An 11,874-nucleotide genomic window follows, 5' to 3' on the forward strand; every position below is an offset into this window, starting at 1 on the left:
GTTAAATCAGTACAAAAAAGTCTAGTCTGTCCAAAAAAAAAAAAAAGTCAGACAAGCGTGTTGACTGACTTGACTGTTTTCTTGAGTGACTTGACAGTCAAAACATTCCAACCAGTGTATGTGCGTGTTGACACAACCTATATGTTAGCTGATTACAAAGTGAATGGTCATGTGTGTGCTATCCATCCTCTGGCTCTTTGTAGTCTGGGCTGCTTAGCAAGCTCCACTAAACCAGCCTACTAATGAGGCCAAGGTCATATTTCCCATCCCTGTATGGGCAAGTTCCCTTTACACAGAGAGAGCCTGCTCCAAGCCTACAAACTGCATCCACAATCTTGGTAAGCCATCTCAAAGAGCTTGCCCTTGATTACAAAGAGAAGCAGGTAAGTGAGCAGGGACAGATCAGTGCAAATCCATCAGTGGGTGGGGGGGAGGGAGTAAGGGGGAGGAAGGAGGGAGAGAACAAAAAAATTGAGTTCATGCCTGACTGATAGTAGGTTTCCATTGTCATTGTGTGGGAAATGCAGCAGACTGACAAAGGATTATTTGACTGCCAGCTGATTCTTTAGAAATTTCCTCCATTATTTCTGAAATCTGAGCTGTTTACTCACAGAGTCATGAAAATATACTAACTTAAGGTGGATGCATCTGTTTGATTGGGGAACCTCTTAATTTGATCTTGTTCAATGCTCTACACTCCCTCCTTATACCAGGAATATATCAACCAGGGTTTGTTTTTGCAAAAGCTTAAGTACCTGAGCCCCACCCTGCCATTTTGATTTTTAAAAATAAAAAAAAAAAACACTTCCAAGTGTAGTAACCTCTGTGGTCCCTTCCTGCTCCAGGATCTATGGTGAAGCATGTTCTCACCAACCTTGTAAGAACCATGGAATTTTGCTCTGTGACTATTACCATCAGTTTCAGAGACATTTAAAACATAACCATTTACTTAGGTCAGGAAGAAGTGAAGAATTAGAGACCATGGGGGTGGGGGGGGTCATGAAGTGGTATGGAAAATAACATGTAAATTCACTGATGAATTTACCAGGGCTGGCTTTGTGAATGATTGAAATAGGTGATTGAATGATGTGATTTGAAAGTGGGGGGGGGGGGAGTTATCCCTACAAACCTGTACTGGCTTAGAAATTCATTCAAGGCTTTTTCCCTCTTCCACAGACTCCCATTAAAATGCAAATCAATCTAAAAGAAGTAACACCTTAAACCAGCATCAATTAACACCTTCTTAGTCTAGGCCCTTGTAATAAGGGAATGTCAAAGGCAGAGAGGGAGAGGGAGTTAATTTAAGGGAGTAAGTAGGAGAGAGGAGGGGAAAATGATAAAGGAAAAGAGAGGGAACCAAAACTAATTGTGCCAGCTTGAGAATTTTGTCTAGGGCTAGCCCTGCGTAAGACCACAAATGCCAAAAGAACTTCATAATTTAAAAGAAACCGTATGGCAAGTAACTTTGTTTCTAAGTACAATGGACTCCCCTAAGATACTGAGCACCATGACCAGCAGCCAATTTAGGCCCAGCCAATTTGCCAAGTACCCAAGGTAGGTCCAACATTGTGGGAACCTTTCCTATTTTGAAATATGGGTGCAGCCTCCTATTCCTTTATTGATTCATCAGAAAGGAATTTATTTATATAATGCAGTGTTACCTGCCCACCAAGTTTCTTAAGAATAGCAATCAAATTTAATGGGGAAAATGCTGCTAGGGAGTCAGGAGGTCTAGTATCCCATCACTGGCTCACTATGTGACCTTAAGTAAATCACTTAACCTTTCTGGGTGTCAGTTTTTCCACCTATGAGATGGAAATAACAATACCTGCCCCTACCTATTCCTTAGGGATGTTGCAAGGATAAATAATAGAATAGCTGTAAGGTGATAGCTTTATTATTTCAAAAGAGCTATCTTCCTGTGCTTTCTGTACATTCACTCTGCTGCCTGAATTGGCAATGAGTTGTATCACTAGTGTCTTGACCCAAGCGCCAAGATTCAGTCTGCTTTTTAGTGGGTGAGGGGGTGGGAGTAGGGGTGGAAAACCATGAATTCTTATCAACATGCCTAAGAGTCAATGGGCAGTGTTAGGGTAATAAAAGTGAGAAAATTCAGGACTATACCTAACTGTCTTTTCCTGTGAACCAATGTCTATATGACTCCCAAGCTTTACATTTACTGAGTTGGTGTTTTATCTTACTGTTTTGGAAAAAAAAATAGAATAGTTTTACTATTGCTTAAGTCTTCATTGGTGACACTAATCATATCAGTAACAGAACTGCTAAAATATTAATGTTCTTTATATTTCCAGTCTTCTCATAATATTGTATAGCTATTCCAAGTTCCATTATGTTTTGGAAGTCTTGCTCAAATAACTGATGAGTGTATTATAGTTCAACTTTGAGATGTAGATCTCTTGACCCCACCCCCTCCTCCAAAAAGAGGAACTTTCAAATGTGTTACTTACAAAAAGGAAACACTGTCTTTTGCCCTATTTTAGTAAGGAAATCATTAGAGTTTTTAAATAGAATAATAGATCTGGTAAAATGTCTATCATTGGTAAAGTGCTCTGAAATGCAATTTAGTTTTTATATATGTAATATTGCTGTCTCGGTTCACATGATGATTTCCTGTATTAGGCTGTAAGTTCCCAGAGTGAGCAATATGCAAAGGTATAATGATGAACCTGAAATTGAACAATAAGATATAATTTAGTTAGATCTTATCTTAGAGGTAGACTTTAAGTTCATTCTAAATGAAGCTTCCAGAGAAAAAATGCCTTTTATTTACAAGCTGAAAATATTTGAACTTCTAGTTTTTCTGAGGGTATTAGTAATAATAATAATAATAATAGTAATAATAGCTGATAAAAGACTTGGGTGTTCCACTTCTGATTCTGACACTTGCTAGTTGTATGACCACGAGCAAATCACTTAGGCCATCTAAGCCTCAGTTTCACTATCAATAAAAAGGGGCAAGGCTATTTTTGCTACTTATTTCACTTGAGCTGTTAATAAAGTAATTAACAATAATAATAATAATAATAATAGCTTGTTTATATAGTGTCTTAAGATTTGTAAAGTGCTTTACAAATATAATTTCCTTTGATCTTTGTAACAATCCTGTGAGGTGGATGACTAATTTTATCCCCATTTTATAGGTGAAGTTGAGCAGCTAAATGACTTGCCTAGGGTCACATAGCTATAGCTAGCAACTGTCTGAAGGAGGCTTTGAACTCAGGTCTTCCTGACAAGTCCAGTATTCTATTCACCATATTACCTATCCAACAATTATTTTCTTCTCATCACTATAAAATGGGACACTACATTATTAACTTTGGGGGAACTCATAAAACTATCTTCTAAGACACATGGGAATTGTAATGTTCATCAATTAGGAGAGAACTCAGAGCTGTGAAAGCAGAGATCTTTTGGAGAGCTTAAGGATTTATCTTTCTTAGGAGAGCATGCAACTAATAGTTAAGAAAATGGTAAGTAATTCAGGATTGTATATTCCTGGCTCAGGGCCTCAGTGTAATATAACATATGCTAACTCTAACATTCTACTTTTGTTTAGGATTCAGTCAAAATCTGGAATCAGAATCTATCGTGACAAGGTAGAACACTAGATCCTTTGATTCAAACTATGAAAATGAAAACTTTCCACCGGTGCAAGTTGGTAGAATGGTCTCTGAAAAGTATGTACTCATAGAAGAGAGAGGGAGGGAGATAGAGAGTGAGAGATAGAGACACAGAGACAAGGAAGACAGAAACAAAAAGGAGAGGGGTGGAGAGAAAAAGGAAGGAAAGGAGGTCATCATATCTTTTGGTATTTACTTTTAGTTTGACATTCAAGGTCAAGCTGTTCAAGCACTCAAGTGAAGTGATAAATGCCGGTGAAATTACTATCAGCTCGTCTTTGTTTAGTTGGTCATGTCCCATACTTTGTGACCCCTTTGGGGGTTTTCTTGATAAAGATACTGGAGTAGTTTGCTATTTCCTTCTCCATAATCAACTCATCAGTCAATTCTAAAATTACCTCACATTCTAGTGGGTGTTGTACATAGGTTCAAAAACATTCTGGGCCCATGAATATTCTCACCTGCCCACATAATTTTCCATCACTTAACCTACACTTGTTACCCCCTCCTACTATTTCCTGTATTGCAATACTAAGAGAACAAGTATCTGTAGCTAATACATTTTTAAAGAAAATTTTTTTAACCACAGACACCCATTTCCATGGAATGTCTTATGTTACTTTGGGGTCATCTTATGGGCTTTCCTGCCAGTGTCTCACAAGCCCTGCACATGAAGGCTTATGTTTATTTGCATATATAGTATATAACTTTTATATGACTGAATAGACCTCTGGTAAACTAATTATTTTATGCCATGCAAGCCCTACTCTCAACTATATCAATCGCATAAGAAGTTATTTTCATCTTGAGCATTGTTTTTTTTTTTTAGTTAGGTATCTCACCTGACATCTGACATTCATTCCATATGCCCACTTCTCCTATATTTCTCTACTTAACGTAAATCATGAATGTTAAATCATAGAACTGCAAAGGAGTTTAGGCAGGGTGCTATAGGGAAAAAGTCCCCGGGTCTGAACTCACAGGACCTGGGTTCAAGTCTCAGCTCTGCCATTTGCTACATTTCAATGACCTTGGGTAAATTTCTTAACTTCATTGAGCCCCGGTTTCTTTATTTATAAAATAAGAGGCTTGAAACATTTAACCTCTGGGGTCTTTTGAGCTCTAAATCTATGATACTATGACTTAGTTTAGTATTTTACAAAGTAATTTGTTCTTTGTAACTTGAAATACATTAAATGTAGCCAATAAGTGCTGGTCTTAAAGAGGGAAGCATGGAGTTTGAAATAACCCTTGTATAATGAAGCTACAAAGCTATTTTGAAATAAAATAGATGAAATCAAGTGTATTTTTGCACTAAAAAAAAATCAAAGCATACACATGTAATTGGGATTGGAATAAGTTTAGACAGCCTAATGTAGGGGCACCTTGAGAGACTTGCCTTGAGAGTGCCCAAATAGCCTAACACGGAAGCTCTCTGCATCCTCTACCACATGGTAAGGCAATGGCCTCCTTTGATTGGCAGCATGGCTAGAAGAGGCCCTGTTTTAAAAACTGGCCAGATTTGGTCTCTTTTTAGTTTCTTTCTTGTGCTTTCTTTCCTGCTGTGCCCCAAGGCTGAAGATTTCATGGTTCACGCACAGTATGGGCACCATGAACTGGTAAGGATTTTCTTCTCCTACCCTCCCTGTTTTACTCTTGGTCCAAGAAACAGGTTTGAGGGTATCTGTTTCTGTTCTAGATTGTTTGTCCTTTTCCATTTTAGATGCCTGGTCTATCCCCACCGGATTTGAGCCATGGTGACATCAGAATCTGGATTACAGAAGACTGCAGACAGGATGCTGCGGATAGATAGCCAGCCAGCCTGGCAGGAAAGCCCAGAGAAGCCAGGCCACCTGGGACTTGAGGCCAAGGAGGGGGAGAGGTTGGACTTGGAACTGGAACTATATACTATAGGAAGCACACTAAGCTGTGAACCTAATCTCTTCCCCTTCCCTAGAGACTTAAGTGGTGCAAGGGGGGAGGAGGATTAGGGGGCATATTTTGGACAGTAAATTTGTATATTGTAATTATATCTCTTGAAGTGAATATTCCTTTGTAAAAGCTAATCCAATTATTAGTGACTAAATGGAACTGGACTGTAGGAGACCAACCCTAAAATCAGAGGGAACACCATCAATGGGGGGTGGGAACCATTTATAGAGAGCCTAGATAAGCCCAAGCCCTTTAAGGTTATTGGAGAACTCTGGGGGAGGGGTAAAATAAATCATGTCTTGTTGTTCAGTCAGTGAGGGCCAGGATGCTTAGTGATATATAAGTATTTTTAATAACTAATTTCATGTATAATAGTTTATAGGAAAAGTACCATGAACCTCAAATCGTTCTTTATGAATCATTATTTATATTACACAGAGCATCAGTGTTCTACAGAACTCAGTGTGGGAAATGCTTATTGACCATCTTCCCCCAGTTTTGTAGATAAGGAAACTGAGGCCCAGAGAGAGTAAGCAATTTGCCCACAGTCATACGTCCAGTAAGTAGCAGAGCTAATACTCAGGCAGGTATTCAGACCCCAAATCCAATCCTCTGTAATTGTTTCCATCACACTGTCCCTTAATACCCGAGCTATATTACTCTGCATTTTCCTTCCTGTTATGCCTGTTTCACTCTGAGGACCATATTAGGTACAACGATCTTAATGTATATATATGTGTGTGTGTGTGTGTGTATGTATATTATATATATATATATGAAAGAGGGAGAGAGAAAGAGTGTGTGGGGGGGGGGGGGGGGGGGGGTGTCTGGGCCCATGATTTCATCAGTGGAAGGAGCTTCCTGATGAGAAAGTTGCCAATTTGTCATCTATCAATGCAGATCTGCAACTGTTTTGCAACATGTAATCTTAGAGAGTTACCTAATAGCAGAAATATGTGTCAGCCCATCAGACCTGAACCCAGGCCATCCTGACTCTGAGACTTGCTTTCTATCCATTGTGATTGTGGATGTTCTTAAATAACAATCAAAATAATAATAGCTAACATGTATTTAGCACTTTAAGGTTTGCAGTGTTACATACATAATCTCATTTGATCCTCTAAACAACCCTATGAGGGAGGTGTTATTATCATCACCATTGTATGGATGAGGAAACTGAGGCTGAGAGAGACTAAGTGACTCATCTAGGATCTCATACAACTAGTCTTTAAAGCAGATTTCAAGTGAAAGTCTTCTTGATTCCAAGTTCAGCACACTATTTGCTATGCCAACTAGTGGCCTCACTAAAGTATTCCCTTTTAGTAATATGTATGTTATACAGAATATATCTTATTTTATACAAATATGTATGTATATACACATACATATACATAAATATAATAAGGACAATCTGAGTTCAAATCTGGCCTCAGATATTTTCTAACTGTGTGATTCTGGACAAGTCACTTAACCATGTTTGCCTCAGTTTCCTCATCTGTAGGATGAACTGGAGAAGGAAATGGCAAACTACTCCAGTATCTTCGCCAAGAAAACCCTAGATGGGGTCAATGAAGAGTCAGACACGACTGAAACAACTAAACAACAAAATCTTTTTAAGAGGAAGACTATAAATGAAAAGTGAACCACTGAAACCTCAGTTTAAATATAAATGGTAGAATTTTAGTCTCTACTGAGAAACATTTGAGTTTGAGTATATTGACAGCTAACTGGTCTCTTTGGCTGAACACAAACTAAACAGGAATGGATTTGTAGAAAATTGCATATGTATATATGTGTGTATACATGAATGCATAGACATGTATATACACATATAAGTATATTATTAATAGAAACTACTTTAATGAGGCCACTAGGTGTATACACACATACATAAATTAGAGAATTCTTGTCCCACTGTATAACCAAGTCAGCTAAGGTTCTTTTTTTCCATTAAGGAATTTTAACTCTGACTTCCTACCATTTATTAAACTATTATTTACTTATTTGAATTTCTTTTAGGCATATATTCTAGAGCCCTCCACTGTAGAATGACCTGAATGGGGTCACCAGGTTCACCTCCATTCCTCATTGTAACACACAGGATAACCTTAGGTTATCAAATCAATACCAGCAGATCCCAAGCTCTGGCAAGCCCTACCAAACCAAAGGTTTCAGGTTCTAGTCCAAGCTCTAGACTGTTGTCTAAGGACCAATTCAGCCATTAAGTTCAAAGAAAGTTGCCACCCAAACCTTCACCAATTGGTGAATTTCATTGATCACAATAACTGATGAAGCATCAGTTAAGATTGGGAAGGGCTACAGTCTGTGTCATTGGAGGCAAAACCACCCCTTCGGCCTCAAGGCCACATGTGGCCCTCCAGATCCTCAAGTGCAGCCCTTTGACTAAATCCAAACTTCACAGAACAGATCCCCAGAATAAAAGGATTTGTTCTCAAAAACTCAGATTCAGTCAAAAGGCCACACCCAAGGACCTAGAAGGCCACAGGTTCCTCACCACTGATGTATGGAGTGTTGAAACCATCTACACAGAGCTTAATCTTTCAGGCAATGTTTCTGGTAACACATTTCATAATTTAAAATCAGTACATACTAAATGCATGCCTGTTTTTCTATTCACTTATATGTGAAATAAAATTTATGAAACATTTTTTTCACAAGTCCATTTCTGTTTAATTTGTGTTTAACCAAAGTTAGCTATCACTATACTCAAACTCAGATGTTTCTCAGTAGAGACTGTAATTCTATTATCCATATTGAGGTTTGAGTGTTTTAATTTTCCTTTATATTCTTCCACTTAAAAGAGATTTCCAATTTCCAAACACCTATCAACAGACCTTTTAAAAGTGTTTTATTGATGCCTTTCATTTTTAAATTTTAGTCATTTCCTGATATGCCCCTCCATCCATTGTACCTTGTAATAAAGGAAAACTACTTAGCAAACACCAAGCAACCACATCTGACAGCTATCAGCAAACTTCAGAAGAATTTTAATTAAGAATTAATTCACATTTTTATTCTTTTAGGAATTAACATTTCTTATCATAGTACTCATCTTTTATATCCATCCCTATCCATTCTTCTTGCTGCACAGGTGCACTCTATTCTCTTTTCTGGCAACCTCAACCACATTCATTCAACAAATCAACCAACAAATAACTATCAGAGACCTACTAAAAGCAAGATATTTTGCCAGTGTGATTTTAGGGATTTGTGGATGCCCTGCTTTCAAAGAGCTTATGATTTAGTTGGCAAAACAAATGAAGCACACATGAAAATACAACCTATATAAGATTTAAGTCAGATTAAGGCAAAGATATGTCTTGTGAGAAGGATAGCAAGGAGGCTAGTGAGAAGTTAAGTGAATTGCCTAAGGTTAAATGGGTATTTGATGGAATGTGAACCTATATCCTGTAACTCCAACACCAATGCTCTTTTTTTTTTTTGAGGCAATCAGGGTTAAGTGACTTTCCCAGGGTCACACAGCTAGTTAGTGTGAAGTGTCTGGTCTGAGGCCAGATTTGAACTCAGGTCCTCCTGACTCCAAGCCTAGTGCACTATCCACTGTGCCACCTAGTTGCTTCTGCCAATGCTCTTTCAATCAAAGTGTCCTTTCTGGCTACCATGCAAATGATATAGAAATATAGAAAAACACTTTCCATGAGAAGTATAATACATTCTGTTTCCAGTAAGATCATACTTGTTTGTGTCTGTGTCCATATGTCTGCACACATGAATATCCAGTTGCTTATAGAACCCTTGGGAAAAAGGGGATCAGTGCTGGAGGCTCAGATATACTGTTCCCTTTCCATAGAATGTAAGTTTAATTTCAGTAGCAACTATGGAAGTAGGTGGAAGAACATTTTTGCTCATTGTACTGGCAAAAGGCAGGTTCCTCAGAAGATCAAGCTAAAGTAGAATTTAATCTAGCAGATTTCATTGCATTGAACTCCCCATAGCTGTCCGGCACTTTTTGTGCCAAAACCATCATCTGTGCTATTTGAAAGAGTGGACCATGGGTCAGGGTCTGGGAAATTTTTATGCACAGAGGTTTTCAAAGTAAGATTTTATCTAATGAGATTTAATTCATATCTTCAATGTTATGACATCTCTTCTGAGAAATTCAACTAATTTCATACATATTATTTCATTTACCCTCATAACTTCCCTATGGGGCCTGTTTTACTTTACTCCCTATAGAGTCCTAAACAATGTAACTTTTAAATGGAAACAGATTTCAATATCCAATTCAAATCAACAAGTATTTATTAAGTGCTACTGCCCGTCAGGCTTGGTGCTAGAGGCTGGCAATACAAAAACAAAACAAGGTGGTCTATCCCTTCAAAAAGCTGATATATTGCCATCAGAACTCTTCCCTCTTCTAATCTAAATAATAATGCACCATTGATATAAAAAATATATTCATCAATCACTTCTTTGATTTTATTGTTGTAATTTTTCAATCGTATCCAACCCCATTTGCAGTTTTCTTGGCAAAGATATTGGAGCTGTTTGCCATTTCCTTCTTCAGCTCATTTTACAGATGAGAAACTGAGGGAAGCAGGTTAAAATGATTTGCCCAGGGTCACATAGCTAGTAAATGCTTGAGGCCAGATTTGAACTCATGAAGATGAATATTCCTGACTTCAGGCCCAGCACTCTATCCATTGTACCACATAGCTGCCCCTTGATTTTACCACTCAAACAATAATAGTTAACATTCATATAGTGCTTCATGTTTTACAAAGTGCTTTCCTGACAACAACTGTCTTAGATAAGTAGTGCAGGTACTACTATCACCATTTTACAGATAAACTGAGACTCAGAAGTTAAGTGAGTTGGCCAGGGTCACACATCTAGGAGGTAGCAGAAATCCAAATCTTCTGATTAGTCAATAATGAACTAATCAGAACAAAAACATCTATCTACACACATATGTATATACACATATATATATATGGAGAGAGTGAGAGAGACAGAAAGAAGAGAATTGATGCTAAATGATGATCAAGGTTTAATAATATAATTTCAATGGGCTGAAACAATGAACATGTAAATCCATTCTCACTCCCTACTTTCCTCTTCGTCTTAAATTAGGTTGGTCATCGACAACATTAATTTTCCAACACCTGGATATTCAATAATATTCTTGTTCTAAAGGATAGTGGTTTCAAGTAAAGTTCTCACCCCTTCCCCAGTGTGGATTTCACTGCTGTTTGTTTATTTGTTTGTTTGTTCAATTAGAGAACAGGTTGGAACTAGTTGCAATTTTCCTCTTCTCTTTTAGATGCCTGCAGTCACCCAGTGACATCACACAGCTGCCTGAGGCACAAGAAGGTGCTCTGCTGCTGAAAGGAACAGCAAAATTCATGTCCAAATATCTCCATGGTAACAGCAGAGCATGCCAAGATATTGAACCATGTGGAAGACAAAAGTACATTTTGCTAGAAGTCTCCATAACAACAGAAGAACATTAGGGGAAAGGAGAGTCCAAGCAGGGGATGTGTCTATCAAGTCAGAGTTGTAGTGTTCTGTTTTCAAAAGATCTTCTGCACCTGACTTGTTGACCAACTTTGATTAGAAAAGAAGTACTATGATAAATCTGTGTATTTGAATATTGAGGTAAATCATATTTTCATTCTATTAATCAGAACATTCCATTGGAAAGGAGGCTTTAAAAATATCCCTTAGGAAAACTCCATTCACTCTTTAACATTTTTTTAAATGCTAGCAATAGTAGTAAAAGAAGAAAAAGAAATAGAGGGAATCAGAATAGGGAATGAGGTAATAAAACAACTAAAGACAACTAAAGACAACTATAAATTAGTTGAAACAATAATTTTTAGTAAAATAGTAGGATACAAAGTAAATCCACATAAAAATTCAATTCAATTTAACAAGCATTTATTAGGTACCTACTGTGTGTCAGATACTATCCTAGTTACTGGAGATGTAAAGAAAGGCAAAAATTAGTCCCTTCCTTCAAGAAGCCTACATTGTACTGGGGTGGAAGAGGAACTGATACATGTTGTATCCTTTCAGCATATAAACCCCATCTAACACACAAAGCAATCTAATCCCAGCGTACAATTCCAAAAACAAAAATGTTCAGCAACATAATTCTATTCAGCAAACTCTTATTAAACACATACTATGTGCGATCAACATTAAAATAAACCAGACTATGAATCTCGGTACTTTGAATTTGGAGTCAAAAGATCTGGATTGGAATCCTGGCTCTGCTTTTAGGTTGGAAAGCTTATTGCTGTGATCAACTTGTTCC

General features: G+C 37.6%; 1 long non-coding RNA gene across 1 annotated transcript; it reads left to right on the top strand.

The window, feature by feature from the left end:
- The first annotated feature begins 247 nt into the window (after positions 1 to 247).
- LOC114029144 lies at positions 248 to 11,445 on the top strand. Its single transcript, XR_003567446.1, has 3 exons — positions 248 to 383; positions 5,365 to 5,523; positions 10,879 to 11,445. It is a non-coding gene; the product is annotated as an uncharacterized LOC114029144 (long non-coding RNA).
- The last annotated feature ends 429 nt before the right edge of the window (positions 11,446 to 11,874 follow it).

The sequence above is a fragment of the Vombatus ursinus genome, unplaced genomic scaffold (assembly GCF_900497805.2).
Source record: "Vombatus ursinus unplaced genomic scaffold, bare-nosed wombat genome assembly UNPS02014909.1, whole genome shotgun sequence".
NCBI classification, from domain to species: Eukaryota; Metazoa; Chordata; class Mammalia; order Diprotodontia; family Vombatidae; genus Vombatus; species Vombatus ursinus.